General features: G+C 34.0%; 1 protein-coding gene across 9 annotated transcripts in view; it reads left to right on the plus strand.

Annotated features, from left to right (window-relative positions):
• The window catches only part of LOC117218266 (potassium voltage-gated channel subfamily KQT member 1), a 271,571-nt gene that overhangs the window by 19,577 nt on the left and 230,545 nt on the right, over positions 1 to 21,449 (plus strand). The window lies entirely within an intron of this gene.

Raw genomic sequence — 21,449 nt, forward strand, 5'->3', positions numbered from 1 at the left:
AACAGATTTTAGTTTTCACTAAAATTGCAATTTGAACAGCAAACTGTAATTATTTTTTACGCTTGACGAATACACTGGTCATAACACAAAATATTACCATTTCTTCAAGACGAGTATATTCTTCACGAAGAACTAATTGGTTTAGTAACATTTCGGTTAATTTTTAGGTTAATTTTCAGGTAGCGTTTAGATTAACTTTCTAATAACTTTCCGATTCACTTTGAGAAAACTTTCGGGTTAACATTTAAATTAACTTCTAGGTTAACTTCTAGGTTAACTTTTAGATTAACTTCTAGGTTAACTATTTGGTTAATTTTTAGATTAACTTGTAGGTTAACTTCTAGGTTAGCTTTAATTTTATTATTAGCTTTAATTCTTCTACACCAACAATAGTTGTGTACATCTAGAGCGGATCGATTTAAATGAGACACCCTGTATTCTCGGAGCCATGGCCTGAATGATTTTCGCTTCTTCGTGCCGTTGAGTTTCCTAAATCCTTAAGGATCGATGGAGGGTTCCTTGCAGACCCTAAGCAGATTGCAAGGAGGAACCCTATTAGCCGCTTTCCTCGAGCGTACCGGGAATACCCTGTTTTGACAGTTAAAAATGGGGAACACCGAAATTTCTGCGCTGGGAAACAAAGGAGCTTCGACTTTTTTTCGAAAATTCTCGACTTCTAGATATTCCTAGGGAATGGGATACAAATTTGTCTTTGAATCAAAGTATTTTCAGGTAACGGAACACTTTGATTCTAGCCAATTCTAGGTGAAAATCTATGTCACTTTAGATTATAGTTGCTATCATCCTATCAAATAGTTTTGCCATTCAGTCTACTCATTTTTAGGGGTTACAACAGGTTTATACGTAATTCATTCACTTTCGATTCTAGCTATTATTTCTTGATTGTAGCTAATTATGGGTAATTAAAATACATTCATTTATATAATTCGAACTAATTCTAAAGAATAGAATTATTCGCATTTATGTCTTATCGTAATTGTATTTAGGCAATAGATCTTGTTTATGTCATATTCTAATTATACGTATCTGGAGAACGGATCACGTTTAAGTCTTATTCTAACAACATCTAGGGAATAGATTACGTTCATGTCCTATTCTAATCCCATCTAGTAAATAAAACACTCGTTTATCCTCATGTCCATACAAGGCGTCCAAAAATTATGATACTTCTTGGAAATGAGGGGTTCCTGTGGTCATTTCAATAATTGATATAATATAAAAAACAATATTATTACAGCTCTCTGAATAGTTGATAAAGAATTCTATGGACGCTTATTTATAAAAAAGTACATTTCGTCAACATTGTGAAAATGTTCAAGGCGTCGTTCAAAGCATTTTTTTAAAAAAACTCTTTTTAAAGCACCATTATGAAAGTTTCCGCAGACTGATGAAAGATAAAACACGCTGTAATTGGCTGACGAACAGTTCGGCTAAATCAATGGAATTAAGGTATCATGGTAGAAAAGAATTATCCGATTTTTGTTTTCATTGTTTGATTGGAATTACCACTTATACACATTTCGCCTAGCTTGCGCCTTCTGAAATTTTCAACCGGCGGTGGTAACCGTATTTGTTAACCTACTTAAAATTCTTCGGCATACTTTCATACATTTCCGTAGACAAATAGAGAATTACAGAGAAACTAGTTTATATACATTGTCTTATTTTACAGTCTATATTACATATTATTTGTGTAGGGTGTCTCAAAAGTCACTCGGAATTGAGAAATGAGGAATTCCTGAGGTCATTTGACGTAACCTTTTCCTTGGTGGAAATGCAATCGGCGGCTTTGTTTACGAGTTATTAATGGAAAACAGTGACCAATGAGAGGAGAGGTCAGCCGACGCGAGGTGGCCGAGCCAGTGAGCGAAACTGGGCTTCGTCCACTCGTTGGCTTGGCCGCCTTGTGTCAGCCAAGCTCTCGTCTCATTGGTCACGATTTTTCGTTAATAACTCGCAAACAAAGCCGCGGATTGCATTTTTGCTGAGGAAAAAGTTACTTGGAACGACCTCAGGAACCCCTCACTTCTGGGAAGTACCATAATTTTGGAACACCCTCTATATTTCTATAGAGTAAAATATTTTTTAATTTTTATGTCTAATGAATTCTGATGAATGCGACACGTCCATCCACCATTTTAGCTACTTCTAATGAATACAAAACGACCATCTTTGATTCTCTCTATTTTCACGGAACAAAACACGTTTGTTCTCGATTGTCGACCATCAGAATGCAATTTTCTGCGCAGAAAGAATCGCGCGTGTTACCCGACTACGACAGTTAAAAATGGGAAAAACGGTAGAATCTTTCCGCACCGATTGAGAAAGGAAAACTATTCCGAGTCTTTCAAAGATCTTCGATTCCTATTACTTATACAGAATATAGCACACCAACCGTCGATTCTAGGTTTTGCCATGGAATAAAACACGTTTTAAACTCGGCCCTCAAAATGCAATTTTCCATGAGCGAACTCCACGTTTTATGGAGCTGCTTGCTAAGATGAATTATATTGCAATCGCCTGTAGGTCTTCCAACGTGCACCGAAATATACAGCAATGCTCGACCATAAATTGTGTTAAAATCATTGACGCAAGATTGCGGAGCCGCCGCGTCGTTCCGAGTGATAAGAGCAAGCCGACATCAGCTTCAACTCCGGTTTAATCGAGAGCAAATTATTCCCGCTAACACGGTTCAAACATTTCTGTGGAGATCAGTAATAACAAGAAAAATTATTACGCTTTTTCAAGTATCTCTGCAATATGACTGACGCTTCAACAGTTATTTTGAATAATTTAAATATTTTTCTTTACTAAGAAAAGCTAACTATATTATGTTTTATACCATTTATACACCACAATTGGGCATTTTAATAATTCAACGTTTTAGTTACCGATGAACGGTTGACGGTCTCGTAAAAATACACGATTCAATGTTAACGATTTCTTTACAACGTCTATGCAACAATTATAATTGCAAATATCAGTTTACTTTAGGAAACTAAGTATAGTATAACAATTTTCTTTATAGGTTATTCTTTAAAACGAGAGTTGTTCTAATACGGTACAGTTATAGAGAAGTTTACGTATATATCTCAAAATATATGATACATATTATTACACGGTTCAGGTATATGTACAATGTAAAATAACATTTGGAACACACTCGTCTATCGTACTTAGGTAAACACGAAATACAGTAATTTCTCCCGGAAATGCCAAATTTCGGGTGGCTGTGAATTTGCCTGTGCTGGTCCTACGCCTATGTAATATTTATTGCTGCGACGATTCTAAGGGTTGATAGAGTCTGTTTGAATGTGAGTCAGGTAAGAAAAACCGTGGAATAACCGTCTCCGAATTGCCTTCGAATCGTATCACGTGGGCTCCGAATTGCTTTCGAATCGTGGCATGTGGCCCCCGCATTTCCTTCGAATCGTGGCAAAAAATTAGAAATGAAAAAGTTAAGTCATCGTTTTTATTCTAGCATTATTAAGTATTCATATTGATGTACACTAGAATGCTGCTCGCTGCCTTTTCTTGCCGAATGCCCCGAATTTTTATAAAAACGAGCCGCGAGGCCCGAAGAATCACGATTTAATATTCTCAGATCTGCCGGTTTCAATTCTTATCTCGAAACATTTCTGGAAGAAATTACTGTATACATCTGCATAAGGAAGAAAATAACTTTTCGGTGCCTAGAAGCTATCTTCCCTTGCTGCTTTAAAATTGTGACATAAGTGCTTCTTTAGCAAATATATTCTTCCTTCTTGTTTTAAATCTCTAATTTCGTGTGGCCTAAAGAAATACCGATAGTTACTTTGTATTAATAAACATGTTATAAGTAACAATTTATCATTAAAGATCGAAAACGCGGTTGGGGACGATTGTAACACCGACAATCGTGGTCGATTGTTAGAGATTTTTACGTCGAATTTTCTTCATCTTGTAATTTAAACAAATACCTCTATTTATTAGATTAACTAGATAAATTTAGGATTGCTGTAATTTATTGTCATAATTAAACTTTTAGAATGCCTCGTACAAAAATTCGAAAGCTAATAAAGGGACCGTGAATATGAAAGCATACGAAGATGGCTAGGAACCTTACAGCACAAGCAAATTTAAAGAAAAATGGGTACAATGTTGTGGCCAGTCTTATGGTCAGTGTTGTGCCTAGTCTAATGACTGCCATAAAGAATGCCATCTTGTGTTACAACCGACCCGGGATTGGGATCGGTTATAACATTTTACACGCTTCCCATCTTTTATTAACAACTTGATGCATAACAAAACCACTGTAACTGAAAAATCTCAAATAAGTAGGTAAGAGGTTCGTACGATTGTTGTCGTTGTAAATATAATACTATTTAGTCTACATACAATAGTCTAAATACAATAATCGTTGTTCTAAAATTAACGTGTTACAACCGTAATCAATCTCCCCTACAGTAGTAAGTCTCAGTTAGGAAAAGTATTAGAAAGGTGTAATACGAAACAAAACGTCTGTGGTTCGACGATTTTTCTGTAGCAGTAACAATTGTCAGTTTGAAGTTTGAAGTTTGAAATTTTACAGTAACACAATTAATTGGCGGTTTTTTAAATAAAATCCTGAGGATTTTTCGACAAATCTTTCTACAGCACTATAAATAAATTTAAAGAAACAGATTCTTTGAGGTAACACAGTTTAGTAATTTACTTAAAAATTGTTACTTAATATAAAATTGTTAAGCTACTTTTTAATAAACATACAGTCACTAAGAAGCTTACCTTCTAGCTTCCACAAAGTGAAATATTAAGAAAGCATTAAATTAAGAATGCTTCAGAATGAAGCGCTTGCGGTTCCGCAATAATTGAATATTTTGCAACGAATACGGTTTAAATATTAACATTCTGTATAAATCTTTTTTAGAAGTTTTATATTAAAAATTGACATTTATTATTAAACTTAAATTTTCCAAGAAACATTGACAAAATGATTGGTCAGGAACTGAAAAGGTGACTGAGAAAATGAGCAACTAACGAGTTTGTTATCAGTTTCTTGCTTCACTCCGATATTATCTAAGACGTTTTGAAGCTCATACCAGTAAGATCGCGTTGCAAGATAATTGACAGATCATTTGGCGAACCCTATAGAACGGATCACCTTACAACAAGTCTTACAACAAATCGCCGAAACTTGTAAAGCTGTGAATAAAGTTAAGACGCACAACATGGAAACGAGCATATTATACGTAACTTTCCTAATTCGATTTTCTAATACCAACGGTTTTCAATTCTTTCATTTTTCATCTTTTGCTTTCGGTGTATAGAACGCTCGATAAAGCAGCGTAAAGACTCGAACCAAGTTCGTCGAAACTCGAAATAATCCTTCTTAGAGTCTTCAATCCGCAGATTAAGTTTCCAACCAGTAATAACTGGAGCAGCGCAGTGTCGTCACCGCGAATAACCGATGAATTATTCCAACAAGATGAACAATTTCTCACATCGTTACTTATGTTAAAGAAACAGTAAGAAATAGTAGATTCATCTTTTTAAAGGGCCCAGTCATCTTTTTAACACAACAATTAGATGCCACTAATTTATATAGAACTTTCTTAATCGATAACGCACCCGCCATTTCGTTGCACAAACTTTTGACATCTTTTTGGTAACTCGAACATTACTCCAAGATATTCGTTTTTCTTACCGAACGAGTCCAAAAACTTGTATAGTTCGTTCTCGGACGTTTTTAAACGATTGCACGTTGAAAGAATTTTGCAATGCGTCGAATATGCGAAAATTTGCTGAAACGAGGACCAACAATCATAGTAAACGAGAAAAATGTACTGATTGAGTTGTGATATGTGTTGTTCATTTATTTGTTTCCAAGAACACGTATTAACATGTTCAAGTTTTATCATTGCAATTTAGTATTCATTCGCCAGAAAATGTATTACAATTAAGGAATTTGGTTTCAACTACGAACAAAATAATAATTGTGACAATAAATTTTATATGTTTTTACCGCCAATAAAATGAATTTGGCGACCTTGTGTGATTATCGCTTTCTGGAAACTGCAATATTTAATGTTTCCAATGAATCATTTTATTTCGATAATAATATCGTTACTTTATTTTACGCTCATTGGCGACGGATTAAATAAACAATTGGAGCATCGAAAGATAATTGTCAATTATTTTTTAATAGCTGCCAATTTTCGTAATCGATGGAAAATGTCCTCAATGTTAGGAGCGAAAATGTTACAAAATAAATATCAAGTAAATAGCAGACAACAAACTAATTAATGTTTCCGAAAAAAAAATTTCGATACAATAAAATCTCTATGTCGGCCAATAAAATAAAATTTGTAATAAAATACATATTTAAAATAAGTAAATGTTTATCTTATCAATGATCTAATAAAAATAAGAAACGTATAAACATAGTGCAGCTATCTTTCCATCGAGTTGCATATTTTTTGTAAACGAATGCTTCGAAGATAGTCTTTTCTTATCCAAAATAAATGAGACAGTTTGCACAGTTTTCCAAATTGTATTGCACGTGCATGATGCGAATTAAGTATCGTTCATTTTCTAAAATAATGATGTCAGATAAAATTTTCTGTGCTCGTAGAAATCTTTCTTAAAAAGAAGGATTCTCCCTTATATTTTCTAGGCACTGAATCCTTTAATGAATGTTCACAATTCACCGTCAGAGAGCACTTGCGCGGTTATTGCGTTATCATATTTAATTCAAATAGATGACTTGAATATTCTGGCATGTTTTATTTGCACATTTGAGTTTGAAGTAGAAATTACATTGAAGTTTCGAGAATTGTGTCATTGATCATGTTGCTACAATATTGTGGAATGTGATTGTTCTTGCTTTCTATTATTTCTCATCGATAATTAAATTGTTTCGACAGTTTGAATAATTTGAGTAATTTGATGTTTGCAAGCACACGTATTAAAATAACCAAATTTTATTATGACAATTTAATATTCGTTAGCCAGAAAACAGATTACAATTTGTGAAGTTTGTTTCACCCACGACGAAAGTAATAACTGCGGCAGTAAATTTTGTGATCGTTGATATGTTTTCTACAATTAGAAAGTAAATTTCATGGTCTTGTTTTGTATTTTTCAACGTGTGAATGTCATTCTTTGAATACTGTAATATGTAATATTCACAATGAATCATTCCATTTCGTTATTTCGATTAATTATATAGTTAATTTATTTTACGTCCAGTACAAACATTTATAATGAATTATTATAATTAAGCTGTATGTAAAGCTAATGAAAAATGTCGTCGACTTAATTATTTTAGTTTTTTTTATCATTTCTATTTCATCTTTGCAGTAAAAGTTTAACTTCCCATGTTTTCATTATCTAATACTTCAACTAAAATTAAAATATCAATGTTGCGTTTATCTAGAATGAGATCCACGAATTTTTTTTTTTTTAGCTGCATTTTTTATTTGGGGTCATAATTGAGGTCATTTTAACGAAAACCATTGTAACAGTTCAGGATTAAAGACTTTGGTTTATATCGAGGAAAATGTAGAAAACCCGTTTCTACGTTGTTAATTTTCCAATGAGAATTTCATTATTCCGCGAAACAGTTAAAGCAGGAAAAAAAGAGCAATTTTCGAGGTGACATAAAACGATATGGTTTCTAGCTTGGCACTAATTAAACCGAAAAAGTAAACCCGCCCGTATCGAGCAGAATTACACAGTCTCACGCTTTTATGGTGACCAAAGAACTCCCGCTGAGGTAGACGTTTCATCTCCAAGGGACGTCCGCAGCTGATGCTCGGAACTTGGATTATTCGTATTCACCGTTTCGCCCGGCGTTATGCTAACGCATCCTTAACTAGACTTTAGTTCACAAACAAGTTTCCGCGCAACAGAATATTGGGAGCTAAAATTATGGAAAATTCTGACTGAACTTACGATAATATCACGTCGCTGCGCCGTAAAGGAATTACTTTGCTGAATTACTGCAGTTCTGAACGAAAGCTCTGCGCTTTCTAGCTAATTGTATTTATAGAATCGTAATTGGTGCTTCGAAGCATCGTTCGGGAACACTAAACCATGCGTACCGCGTGTTCATTCGATTTAGTGGCACGGTATAATGGTTCTATATTTAAACAATTGTTCTTAACCTAACTTTTTCTTTAAATTTATCTTATTCATTTGTTCAACAATTTTACAATGGTGTGAATAATTATAGACTCAAAGTAACTGTCATATTTTTTGTGATATTTAAACAAAAACATAACACCATATTTTTATATTTCTATATTACAATTAATAGATAATGGAAATATACAAATATGGCTGTTGTTTTGGTTTTTATTTAAATATCAGTGAAAATGTACAAGTTAGTTTGAGTTCATAATTATTCACAGCACTTTAAGATGACTTAATGACGTTCCAAATTGGACGTCTTTTTAACGTCTGAAATAAGACGTCTTAAAGACGTTTTTAGGGGTACGACGTTCATACCTAAAATGGACGTAAAATGGAAGTTTTTGAGACGTCCAGTGTTTATTGGGTCTTCTTTGGTCTCTTTTAACTGAAACGTTCTATGGATTTTAAAAGAACTTAACGAAAAATTTGTATATATATATAAATATTTAATTATATATATATATATATATATATATATATATAACGAAAAATTTGTATATTGCTATAATAGAGATAATAGAGAATAGAAATATACAAATACGATATTTTGTTAAGTTTTCGTTTAGATGTCAGTAGTGAAAATTATGTTGAGTCTATAATCATGCATACCACTTTAGATCTAGTTTAATAAGACGAATGAGTAGCTCAACATTCTATCGTAGAAACTGTCTCACTATACTTGCTAAATTAATCAGTTATGAAATGATATTACGTAATTAGTTGAAATCTATTTAAAAATTTAATAGTACAAATCTCATTTTTCCTGATTCCATGAGGAATTTATTATTTTCAAATGATTTATCTGTCAGAGATTTGACTATTTAAAAATTTAATATCATAAATCTCATTTTTCCTATTTTTGATATAAAACTTCGTTATTTTCAAACTACTTAAAAAATCGACACAAAATAGCAAATAAATAGCAAACAATATTATCGTTTTCTCGAAACATTGACCATATTTAAATGCACACTTTATCAAATAATATATTGCTTTTGAAAGATTCTAATAAAGTTTTTCCAGAAGAAACTGTCACTTGCAGCTTCCGCAACCAAAGCATAAAGAATTTTTTGTTTTCAAAATTGAATTTCTAGAAAACGGACAGTCTCAAAGAGAAATGGTTTTCGGATTCGTGTTTGTCTTGTGAAAAGTCTGTTGTTTACCGTAACGTTGAAAATAATTATAGTTTTTTTTTGGAAACGCAATTACGGGATGTAACGTAAAGTAAGGAAGCAACTTGTCAAGACAGCAAACATTTCTTAGACATATAATGTTGTATATCAGAACGCAATCATTACGGTATCGATTATGAGTATTTACGCCATTGACCTTTGTAGTCCAACCCTATAATCAGACCTGATGTAGCACAACTCGTCGGTGTGGATAGATCGTGTATGTACATGTGAATACGCAGATGGCCGCGTTAATATTTATGGGTGTCTTGCCGACGTTTCCCTTGTGATACAATTTCATGTTCTACTTCATCTCTTTTATCAAGGCAACAAACAAATAAGTACGCACCGCTCGTTTGAAGTAGCAACGAATCTTCCAAACCGCATAAATCAAACAAGCTCGGAATTGTTCGAAATTGTCGCAACATTGTAACATTTCTGCGGTAAGACACAAAAGTGGTAAACTTAATCCAGTAACTATTGCGATTTATGGCATTGTCGATGCAAAATTCACTCTGATCGAAAGCTATACAATAGTATTTCGTAATTGATAAAGAAAATATTAAACACAAGTCACATATATTATTTTCTCACTAAAATTATTGCTATTGTTAAGTTCGTAAAAATGGCTAAAATTGTTTAAACAATTAAAACCGTTCAAATTGTTCAAATAGTTGAAATTGTTGAAATGGCTGAAATGGCTGAAATGGTTGAAATTGTTAACATTGCTAAATTTGTCCAAAGTCTTCAAATTATTCAATTTGTACAATCTGTTAAATTGTTGAAACAATTCCATTATCAATGAGAAGTAGTAGAAAGAAGGAACAATTACAGTCGACATTAATTTTACATTCGACAAAATTGTAGCAACAAGATCTATGAAGCAATTCTCGAAATTTCAATATAATTTCTACTTCAAATTCAAATGTGCAACTAAAATATGCCAGAATATTCAAGTCATCTATTTGAATTAAATATGATAACGCAATAATCGCACAAGTGCTCTCCCACGCTGAATTGTGAAAATTCATTAGAGGATTCAGTGCCTAGAAAATATAAGGGAGAATCCTTCTTTTTAAGAAAGATTTCTACAAGCACAGAAAATTTTATCTGACGTCATTATTTTAGAAAATGAACGATGCTTAATTCGCATCATGCACGCGTGCAATACAATTTGGAAAACTGTGCAAACTGTCTCATTTATTTTGAATAAGAAAAGACTATCTTCGAAACATTCGTTTACAAAAAATATGCAACTCGATGGAAAGATAGCTGCACTATGTTTATACGTTTCTTATTCTTATTAGTTCATTGATAAGGTAAACATTTACTTATTTTAAATATGTATTTTATTACAAATTTTATTTTATTGGCCGACATAGAGATTTTATTGTATCGAAATTTTTTTTTTCGGAAAGATTAATTAGTTTGTTGTCTGCTATTTACTTGATATTTATTTTGTAACATTTTCGCTCCTAACATTGAGGACATTTTCCATCGATTACGAAAATTGGCAGCTATTAAAAAATAATTGACAATTATCTTTCGATGCTCCAATTGTTTATTTAATCCGACGCCAATGAGCGTAAAATAAAGTAACGATATTATTATCGAAATAAAATGATTCATTGGAAACATTAAATATTGCAGTTTCCAGAAAGCGATAATCACAAAAGGTCGCCAAATTCATTTTATTGACGGTAAAAACATATAAAATTTATTGTCGCAATTTATTGTCACAATTATTATTTTGTTCGTAGTTGAAACCAAATTCCTTAATTGTAATACATTTTCTGGCGAATGAATACTAAATTGCAATGATAAAACTTGAACATGTTAATACGTGTTCTTGGAAACGAATAAATGAACAACACATATCACAACTCAATCAGTACATTTTTCTCGTTTACTATGATTGTTGGTCCTCGTTTCAGCAAATTTTCGCATATTCGACGCATTGCAAAATTCTTTCAACGTGCAATCGTTTAAAAACGTCCGAGAACGAACTATACAAGTTTTTGGATTCGTTCGGTAAGAAAAACGAATATCTTGGAGTAATGTTCGAGTTACCGAAAAGATGTCAAAAGTTTGTGCAACAAAATGGCGGGTGCGTTATCGATTAAGAAAGTTCTATATAAATTAGTGGCATCTAATTGTTGTGTTAAAAAGATGACTGGGCCCTTTAAAAAGATGAATCTACTATTTCTTACTGTTTCTTTAACATAAGTAACGATGTGAGAAATTGTTCATCTTGTTGGAATAATTCATCGGTTATTCGCGGTGACGACACTGCGCTGCCTCAGTTATTACTGGTTGAAAACTTAATCTGTGGATTGAAGACTCTAAGAAGGATTATTTCGAGTTTCGACGAACTCGGTTCGAGTCTTTACGCTGCTTTATCGAGCGTTCTATACACCGAAAGCAAAAGATGAAAAATGAAAGAATTGAAAGCCGTTGGTATTAGAAAATCGAGTTAAGAAAATTACGCATAATATGCTCGTTTCCTTGTTGTGCTTCTTAACTTTATTCACTGCTTTACACGTTTCGGCGATTTGTTGTAAGACTTGTTGTAAGGTGATCCGTTCTATAGGGTTCGCCAAATGATCTGCCAATTATCTTGCAACGCGATCTTACTGATATGAGTTTCAAAACGTCTTAGATAATATCGGAGTGAAGCAAGAAACTGATAACAATCTCGTTAGTTGCTCGTTTTCTCAGTCATCTCTTTAGTTTTTGTCAATCATTTTGTCGATGTCTCTTGGAAAATCTACAAACATTCTGCTAAATTCTGTCGCAATGTTACGTGTGTTAACATTTAAACCGTATTTGTTGCAAAAATGCAACGTTATTTGACTATCGATCGCGAGCGCTTCATTCTGATGCATTCTTAATTTTATGCTTTCTTAATATTTTACTTTATGGAAATTGGAAGGTAAGCTTCTCAGTGATTGTATGTTAATTAAAAAGTAGCTTAACAATTTTATATTAAGTAACAATCTTTAAGTAAATTATTAAACTGTGTTACCTCGATGAATTTGTTTCTTTAAATTGCTAATTAATAGTGGCGTAGAAAAAAAAATTTGTCGAAAAATCCCTTAGATTTTATTTTCAAAAACCGCCAATTAACATGATTAGTTATTAGATATAATTAATTCCTCTGATTAAAGTCCTGTCTTTTAACTGTCATTTGGACACTGATCGATTTATTGCACGCGTTCTTTAAATAAATAAACATAATTCTTGGAAAACTTTTAACATAGCCGTTGAGAAGATGTTAGCAGAAGAACGATACTTGATTGTAAACCTAACCGAGACCTACAACAATAAAAGTATGTTAACGGGTGCTAGAAAATAATTGATCATGAAATAGTTGAATAATGAACATCCAATTATTGGAACAAATTATAGTAGCATGTGTACATTTATTAAATATGTGTATGTAAAATTATGGACAAGTTCGCTGACTTGTAAGTAAATTACATGACGTACTTTGTGACTAACGATAATTACAAACAACATGCGTCATAAGGACGATAACTGCATACACATAGGCTGCAACAATAACTATGTCCACCTCGAATATTTAAATTTTTTGTAATAGTATGAAGAAATATTATTTGTTATAACATAAAATGTTATACAACATTTCTACGGTATATTTGCTTTGTATATTTGCTCCATGTCAGCTTTATACATAACATTTTCTCTCCATTATTACAAATAAAGGAAATAATAGTGATGGACGTTCGATCGTTGTTCGAACGTGCAAACGAAAAACAAAATGCAAACAAAATTCTGCAAACGAAACTTCAATAAATCTCAGTGCAATACAAACTCATATACAACATACATCAGCTTTATGACACTTTAATAATTTAGCCTTTTGAAAATAAATTACGTCACACTACAATTTCCTATTTCTAGTTAACATAATCGTAATAAGTGTCAACATTCGGATGGCGGCGCCCGGATCCATTTTGACCCCAAGTTTAAATATTGTAATTTTACTGTTCTAGTTTCTGTGAATTAATTTGAATCGTCCCACGTTTCAATAAGTTCTATAGAAGCAGTAACATGTCTAAAGAGAGTACTTTAAAAAATAATAATAAATATTCACTCTAGTTAATAACTAGTTGGAATACTGCTAATTTATTGCAACAAGTACCTATATAATACCTTTACTTTATTTTCATAAATAACTGAAAGGCTAAAAATATTTAATCAGTGTTTCATAAAAAACTGAAAGGTTGAAAATGTTGAGTCAGTGTTTCATAAATAACGCTAAGGTTGAAAATATTGAATCAGTGTTTCACAAATAACGGAAAGATTGAAAATATTGAGTTAGTGTTTAAAAAAGAAAGCTCAAAGGTTGAGAATGTTGAGTCACAGTATTTCATGAATAACGCAAAAGTTGAAAATGTTGAGTCAGTGTTTCATAAATATACCAGGTTTTAACAGAAATCACTTTATTTTAATTGTACCGTACGGAAATATAAATATTCGTAACTCATTACGTTCCCACAAACCATAACTGAAATAATAAACGTCATTTTGCAAGGCAATTTTTTTACTACAACTTTGTCGAGACTTCAAAAATTGCAATTCACAGTTTTCGTACGTTTAGGTACCTACTAACGATGATTCGCAAAAATAACACTGCTCTTTGATTTCGGAAAACGATTTAATGGAGCAGAATCGAACGTAAATCCTCCTTTTCATCGTGATTACATTGAGTAACGTAGTCGGCAATTGCATTTTCGAAACAGCCAACACTGTTCGCAGTGTAACCGTACCTTCTACTTCGAACACGGTAGACATCAATCATCGTCTTTTCTCTGTTGGAATGCTTTTTTCGCGGCATGTTTCTCGTTGACCTTTCCGAGTAACGCGTTTCCCACTTCCCACTTCACAAAACTCTAAATAAAACATTAAACGAGAAAATATTAGGTCGAGTCCTAAATAATTTCCGATGCGACTAGGTAGAATCTATCGTTCGTATCTACCCTTTATGAGTCACCGGGACAAACGAGTTTTTGCTTCCATTAAATAGACATGGATTCGAAATAAACGAAGTAAAAAACAAAATAAAAAAATAAGAAAAAAGATAAAATAAATGTCTGATAAAGAAAAGGAAATTATTTATGATATGAATGTGCTAATTGCTGATAACTGGGCTTCGGATCTTATGCATTTATGATAAAAATGAATACGATCGAGTACCAAACAGCAAAAACGTTCGAATAATTTAAAAATACAGTTGTAGTGTTTTCTTGTAATTAGTGTAGACAATTCTTATTTTGCATAAAAATCCGCAGCCTACCGATGACATTACAGAGATATTCAAGGTTGATGATCGCGTCTTGGAATATTGTTCTATTTTCATAGAAATGAAGCTACCAATTGTAATTTGTATAATGTAAGACAATGTTTATTTATTTATTATCACTTGGTTCATCCAAAACAGAATCAAAATTTACAGATCATGTATCTCCTGATGAATTGTTCCTAAAGTGCTCTTCAAACCAATTTGTTTCTCCTTCGTTCAAAAAATCATATCAATTTCTAACGTCTTGTAGCCTCTCTGATTTTATGATTTGTTCTAGCGCGATTGGAATCCGCATGCGAAATTAGTTTGAAATGTGTTGTGCATTGAAAAAAATTAAAATTGTTCATAGCTTGCTCTATAGGATGAATTAGGAAGAATATTGCAAGATCAGTATTTAATACGGCAGTCAAGCGCTTGCCCTTTGCTGCAGGTTTCTTCTGACAGAAAGAAGTTAAAGATCTATCCCATGTTTTTATAATGCCCTTTTCGTGAATAACTTCTAAATTCTTCGTTATTTTATTATAACCTAGTCCTGTGCAACTTTTTCAGTTTCTTTGAACATAATCCAAAGTTGGGATCGCTTTTATCTGAATAATGCAAAGTCTTAATACAGATATTTGTGAAAAAGTTGATGCAAAAATTTTCGACAAACGATGAATCTAAATCCATTACATGTGACAAAATACTCCTACAGATTTTCATACGGTTTTTATTTTGGGTTAATATTCCCAGACTTAATTTCTTTTGATACTATGCATCCTGATAGTTATCCTGAAGAGACTTCCTTTGCTGCTCATAAAAATTAACACGCAATTCTTTCTGGTATGCAGGACTTGTTGGGACAACATGTAAGGACTGGGTTAAAAATCTTCTTATTTACAATCTGTCCACTTGAATTTTTATATGACATCGCTCCAGTTCTCCGACTTTTACCCCCCATAATCATGTTTCCAAGCATTCTCTTCACGAAGTTTTTTTCGATCAGGGTTTCTAGATCTTCGTGGAGTTGGTTCACCGTCGTAGTCCGAACTAGAAAACTCCGTTTCTCCGATTTTTAGCACAAATTTTCATTCACAATATACAAAAAGATACCAGAATATACTTGCTTGACCGAACAGATCGTCTGTTACCAAAAACTCATGCTTGTCAGACGCAGCGGTACGAAACACGACGACCACCCTCATTCATGAACGTCGCACGTCGATACAAAATTTGCCGTAGGTTCGCGAACTTTGGAGATACCGCAATCAAATTTGCAGGATATACAGGGTGTTCCATAATTATGCTAACATCTGGAAAAGGATGATTCCTGAGATCATTTGAAGTAACTTTCTCCTTAGTGAAAATGCAATCCGCGGCTTCGTTTACGAGTTATTAACGAAAAACAGTGACCAATGAGAAGCGAGTTCGGCTGGCGCAAGGCCGCCACGCCAATCAGCGGAACCAGGCGTCGACCGCTCGTTGGCTCGGCCCCCTTACGCCAGCTAAGTTCGCGTCTCATTGGCCAGCGTTTTTCGTTAATAACTCGTAATCAAAGCCGCGGATTGCATTTTCGCTGAGGAAAAAGTTACTTCAAATGACCTCAGGAATCCAGGTGTTAGCATAATTATGGAACACCCTGTATTTAGAATAGAAAGAAAAATCGATTTATCTCGTGCAAGAAGGGCCTGAGTGTCCTCGGACCGTTCTTGCACCCGAGGGTTCAATTAAAGATAGCACGCGATGTCCGGCGACCACGACATCATTGGTCCCGGGAATCGCGCAGCAGAATCCACAGACGTGCATCACTTGCGCGGGAAGCGTAACTGTCACCGGAACAAACGTGTGGAAGCTGATGTCGACGACAAAACGGCGTTCTCGCGGCTTGTCGCCGATACGGCTCGAAGGAAAGCGATTCATCCGAAGAAAGGGGGGCGCCGCTCGAGAATCGTTTTGTCGATTCGCGCCGACAAAGGGTCGATTACACAGCCCGGAACGGCGGCACAATGAACGCGGGATAAACGCGCGACACATAAACGACGCAGGGACAAAAGGTTGCTCGGGAATCGAGGATTTCACCGCGTCCGGTAGCAATGCGCGCCCGAGAGAGAGAGAGAGAAACGTCTCTCGCCGCGAATAGTTGCCCGTTGTTGCGTAAAATTGACTAGCTCTTTCGGCCGGAGCCGGTGCCCCGAATTAGAACAATTGAATCGCCGGAAATCAAATAGCCCGTAAACTATGAAAGCGACTTTTCCCGTTCAATATGCCGGCTGATGAGTTTCGCGGAAATAACCGCAGCCAAATATTCTATCGCGGATATCGCTCAGAGCGTTTTGAACAGAGCCTTTTCATTTCGGTTCACGTTCACCTGACTCCGGGCTCGATCGTGTTGCGAACCGCGCCGTGCTGCTCGCGTGGTCACCGAGCTTTTCGTAATGGAGCTTTTTGTAATAGAGGATAAGATAATGGTAATCAGTTGTTAGCAAGGAGGACGGACAAACCTGACGCGAAATTAGACAGCCGCTAGGATTTTTGATAGATGCGAAGTCGCTAAGGAGTCGCTAGGAAATACAGTCGAGGACAAAATAATATGACACCCTATTAATTTGACACTTTTTGGGACCATTCTTGCTTATAAGCTTTTGTTGGATAAACTAGAATATCTATATTCGGTACGATTTTATCTGGAAAAATGTAGAAGTTGAATGTAATTTAATAATGGGACAACATGATGAGACATACAGTCTGGGGCAAAAACATACGGCATCCTTATTAATTGGACAATTTTTATTTAATATATAACGGTGATGAGGTATATTATATGTACATTTTTTTAGTATTATTTTTCTTTGTAAGTTTTAATCCAGTGAACTAAAATATCTACATACGGTACGATTTTTATATGGAAAAACGTAAAAATTTAATATTATTGAGTCAGGGGCAAAACGAGAGGACAACTTATTAATTGGATAATTATTATTTTTTTTCTAAAACGGTAATGTGCATTTTTTGGCATAAGTCAAAAACAATGTTTATGTCACTAGTGTTTAATTATCCATTTCGAATTTTGTATTTTTAATAAAGTAATGACATTCACCAAGATTATGTCAGAGTTATCACAATATTTATTTAATATATAACGGTACTGTTATTGATATTGGTATTGATATTAGTATTAGTATTGACATTGACATTGATATTGACATTGACATTGACATTGATATTGCCTATTCATACGTTTTCTATTGATATGATTGGTTTTATTTAGTTTTGTATATATTGTTTCTTAATTTAGATGCGTTGCTAATAATTATGTATAGGTTAACACAGCATTCAATGAAAAAAATAATGTGCATTTTTTGGCACACGTTAAAAACATTGTATACATGTCACTAGTGTCTAACTATCCATTTGGAATTTTGCATTTTTGCCAAAGTAATCAAATCCGTAAAATCGTAAGGCTTCCGATTTACATAAAATCCTACAAAATTATAAGTCGTGGGCAACTTTTTGAAAAAATATACAACTCTACGGTGTTTACTGGCTGCTTGCACTTTCGCACTACTTAAAGGGTATTCGAATTCAAGGGTTTAAAAACTACGAAACATAAACGAAATTGCTGTCGAAATGTGCATACATAAAAATCGTATGAGGCTCGTCTGCTACTGAATCACGCTTCGTTCCAGCTGCATCCAACTGAAATGCAGTTGGATGCAGAGCCACTCTTTTATAAACGAAATGGCTGGTATGGAGCGTTTTCCGTTCTTAGGAGTGAGATTTAGAAAAATTCTGAAACAATCGATAACATTCTCTGTACGTAAACAATCGAGAGAACATGGAAAATCGGCAGACCGGGTTCGAAGGTCGATCCGGTAGGCGCTGTGTATTTTTAATTAACCCTGACGACGGATACGCCGTTTGCAGAGGCGTGGTGCGTCGAGTGTTGGATCGGAGGCAGCAGACTGTATCCGGTCACTGACAAATTGCTACTCTCTGCCGAGACATTCTTGAACCTTTTTAACACTTTATCGACCGCTAGCCTATTTATCGGCTTTTCGATTGCCAATGTTTATCGATCGCTAGCCTATTAATCGGCTTTTCGATTGCCAATGCTTATCGACCGATAGCCTATTAATCGACTTTTAGCTATCGACGGTTTTCGCTTCTTTACTGTTTTGTTAGTAGCTGACCTCCTGTATGCTGACCTCCCCATATCCTTATGAATTATAATTATAATAATTATTATTATTTATTATTATTTTTAAAGGAATAAGCACAACACAATGAATAGCGAAAATTTAGCCGGTACTGGGAGCAAATGCGCGCGCGACTAAGCCAGTCCTTACTGAGTGGTAGCCTCAACCACGACCGGACGATAAAGTGTTAACCTACGATAACGTTACAACCGATTTTGAATCGATGAAAGCGTAAACAACATTATTGCTGATAACTAGACTATGGATTTTATGCATTTATGACGAAAATGAATAGATGATATGCAAAACTAAAGTAGTTATACAGAAACCTAGAGTGGTATTAAAAGCATTCAAGGATATTGCTACATTATTTTTAATAATTACGATTGTTAAAAGAGAAAGCACATTTTCATCTAATTTATATTTCTTACGATTAACTTGAATGATTTTTATTTTCCATCAAGATTCGCAGTTTACTGATAACATTAAAAAAATATTCGCGATATTCTTCTACTTTCGTAGAAATTAAGTCATCGATTCGATTTATGTTTACCGGACAATGTCTAGAAAATTGTTTTCAAAGACTGCAACTCGTTTGAGAACAGAAGACGAAGAAACTAAGCTTTTCCAGCTTTTTTGTCTGACAACCAATTTTGATGAAAGATTTCAACTTGCGTGCAAGTTGCAAAACGCATGATCTAAATTTTCGTTTCAGGCTCAGATAGAAATGTTGAAAGACGCGAATCTCTTGTTATTTATGCCATTGCCTCTAATTTTAATCTTTAAAAAAGAAATATGCGGAAAAGAAAGAAACATGAAATATTTATTTTGAGAAATATGTTTTGAAAAATAATTTTTGAGAAATAACATTGAGAATGATTGCATATACAGTAAATTCTCCCAGAAATGTTCAGATGTCGGAATTGATACCGGCAGATCCGAGAATACTAAGTCGCGATTCTTCGGGCCTCACGGCTGGTTTTTATAAAAACTCGGGGCAGTTGGCAAAAAAAGGCAGCATGTCGGTGTATATTAATATGAACATATAGTAATGCTAGAATAAAAATGCCACAATTCGAAGCGAATTCGGAAGCCACATGCCTCGATTCGAAGGCAATTCGGAGGCCACATGCCTCGATTCGAAGGCAATTCGGAGGCCACATGCCTCGATTCGAATGCAATTCGGAGGCCACATGCCACGATACAGTAATTTAACAAATTAACAAATTTATTAATTTACGTTGTCAGTTGTTAATTTAACAAATTAATAATTTGGTAAGATTATTCGAGCCTTGCGTCTCGTTTTTATAATTGTTGAAAATTGGTAACTATAGAAACGTGCCACGAGGCTGGAATAATAGTATCTCCTCTTCCCAAGTTATCCATTTTTGTGCGCAATCTCAGCGCGAATTCGAAAGAAATTACTGTTCCTTGTAGCTCCGCGGTTGTTCTTACTTGACTCATATCCAAACAAAGCATTTTGTGTTGTCTTCTGGAAACTCCGTCGACCCTTAGCATCGACGTAACAATAAATAACATAGGCGTAAGACTAGTACAGGGAAATTCACAGCAACTCGAAATTTGGTATTTCCGAGAGAAATTACTGTATTAGGTGTATGCGAAAGTTTTTGTATTTATTTCGATACTCCTTTATTTATACGTAACACACGTACTATTACACGTACATTTTTGCCCTAAACGTATTAATAATAAATGCATGATCATGTTTAAAAAAAACAGTTCTGGAAAACATACTTTTTTGAGCTGTGTCATCTCACCAAGGAGGGTGCGAAAAATCAACTACCAGTAATTTTCCAGATGAAGTTTTGAATTCATACGGAAAATAATCGATTCGAATGAAAATGATGGAGTACAAAGTTTTTTTTTCATAACTGATCGATTTATTTCTTTCATATTGCTTTTGTCAAGGTTTCTGTTGCATCAGAAAATTTGTTACTTTTAGATAAATTGATCATTCATGCATTTTATAAATCCACAAGTAGTTGAAATTGAACTGATCCTGAATGCATTCGTATAAATATATTCTTATAAAATTGTGTAACAACAGGAACAGTCAACATTACTTGCATTGTTTTTCAAATGATTTTACAATCTCTATTCGAATAACTTTTTCGAATAAAGAACTATTCGGATAAAATTCTATGTAGATAAATTGTATGTTGATAAATCTAAATAAAATTATGTCCAACGCATAGGTACTGTAACTTGAACAATAATAAAGTTTTCGAGCTGAGATTTTTATTGAGATTTTTATTTTATGTACAGATTTTTCAATCTGATTTTATTTCATAGAGAGAAATTTCTTCATTGTCAAAAAAGTGATTTGGTAAAATAATCTGCATATAATACGAACCAGCGTAAAAAATATAATCAAAATGCATATTTTAAAAATTTTATCTAGAAAATTACTGGTATAGTTGATCTTTTTCTGAATATGCCCACCATTGACCATTTTACATTAATTTCAAAATAATGCAAATTATTTTATCTTCCAGCGTTGCATATGTAAAACGTCAGGTGAAATTAAATAGGATGATTTAATCTGAAATTGTGGAAACAAAT

Source organism: Megalopta genalis, chromosome 5 (genome assembly GCF_051020955.1).
Source record: "Megalopta genalis isolate 19385.01 chromosome 5, iyMegGena1_principal, whole genome shotgun sequence".
In the NCBI taxonomy this organism is placed as follows: domain Eukaryota; kingdom Metazoa; phylum Arthropoda; class Insecta; order Hymenoptera; family Halictidae; genus Megalopta; species Megalopta genalis.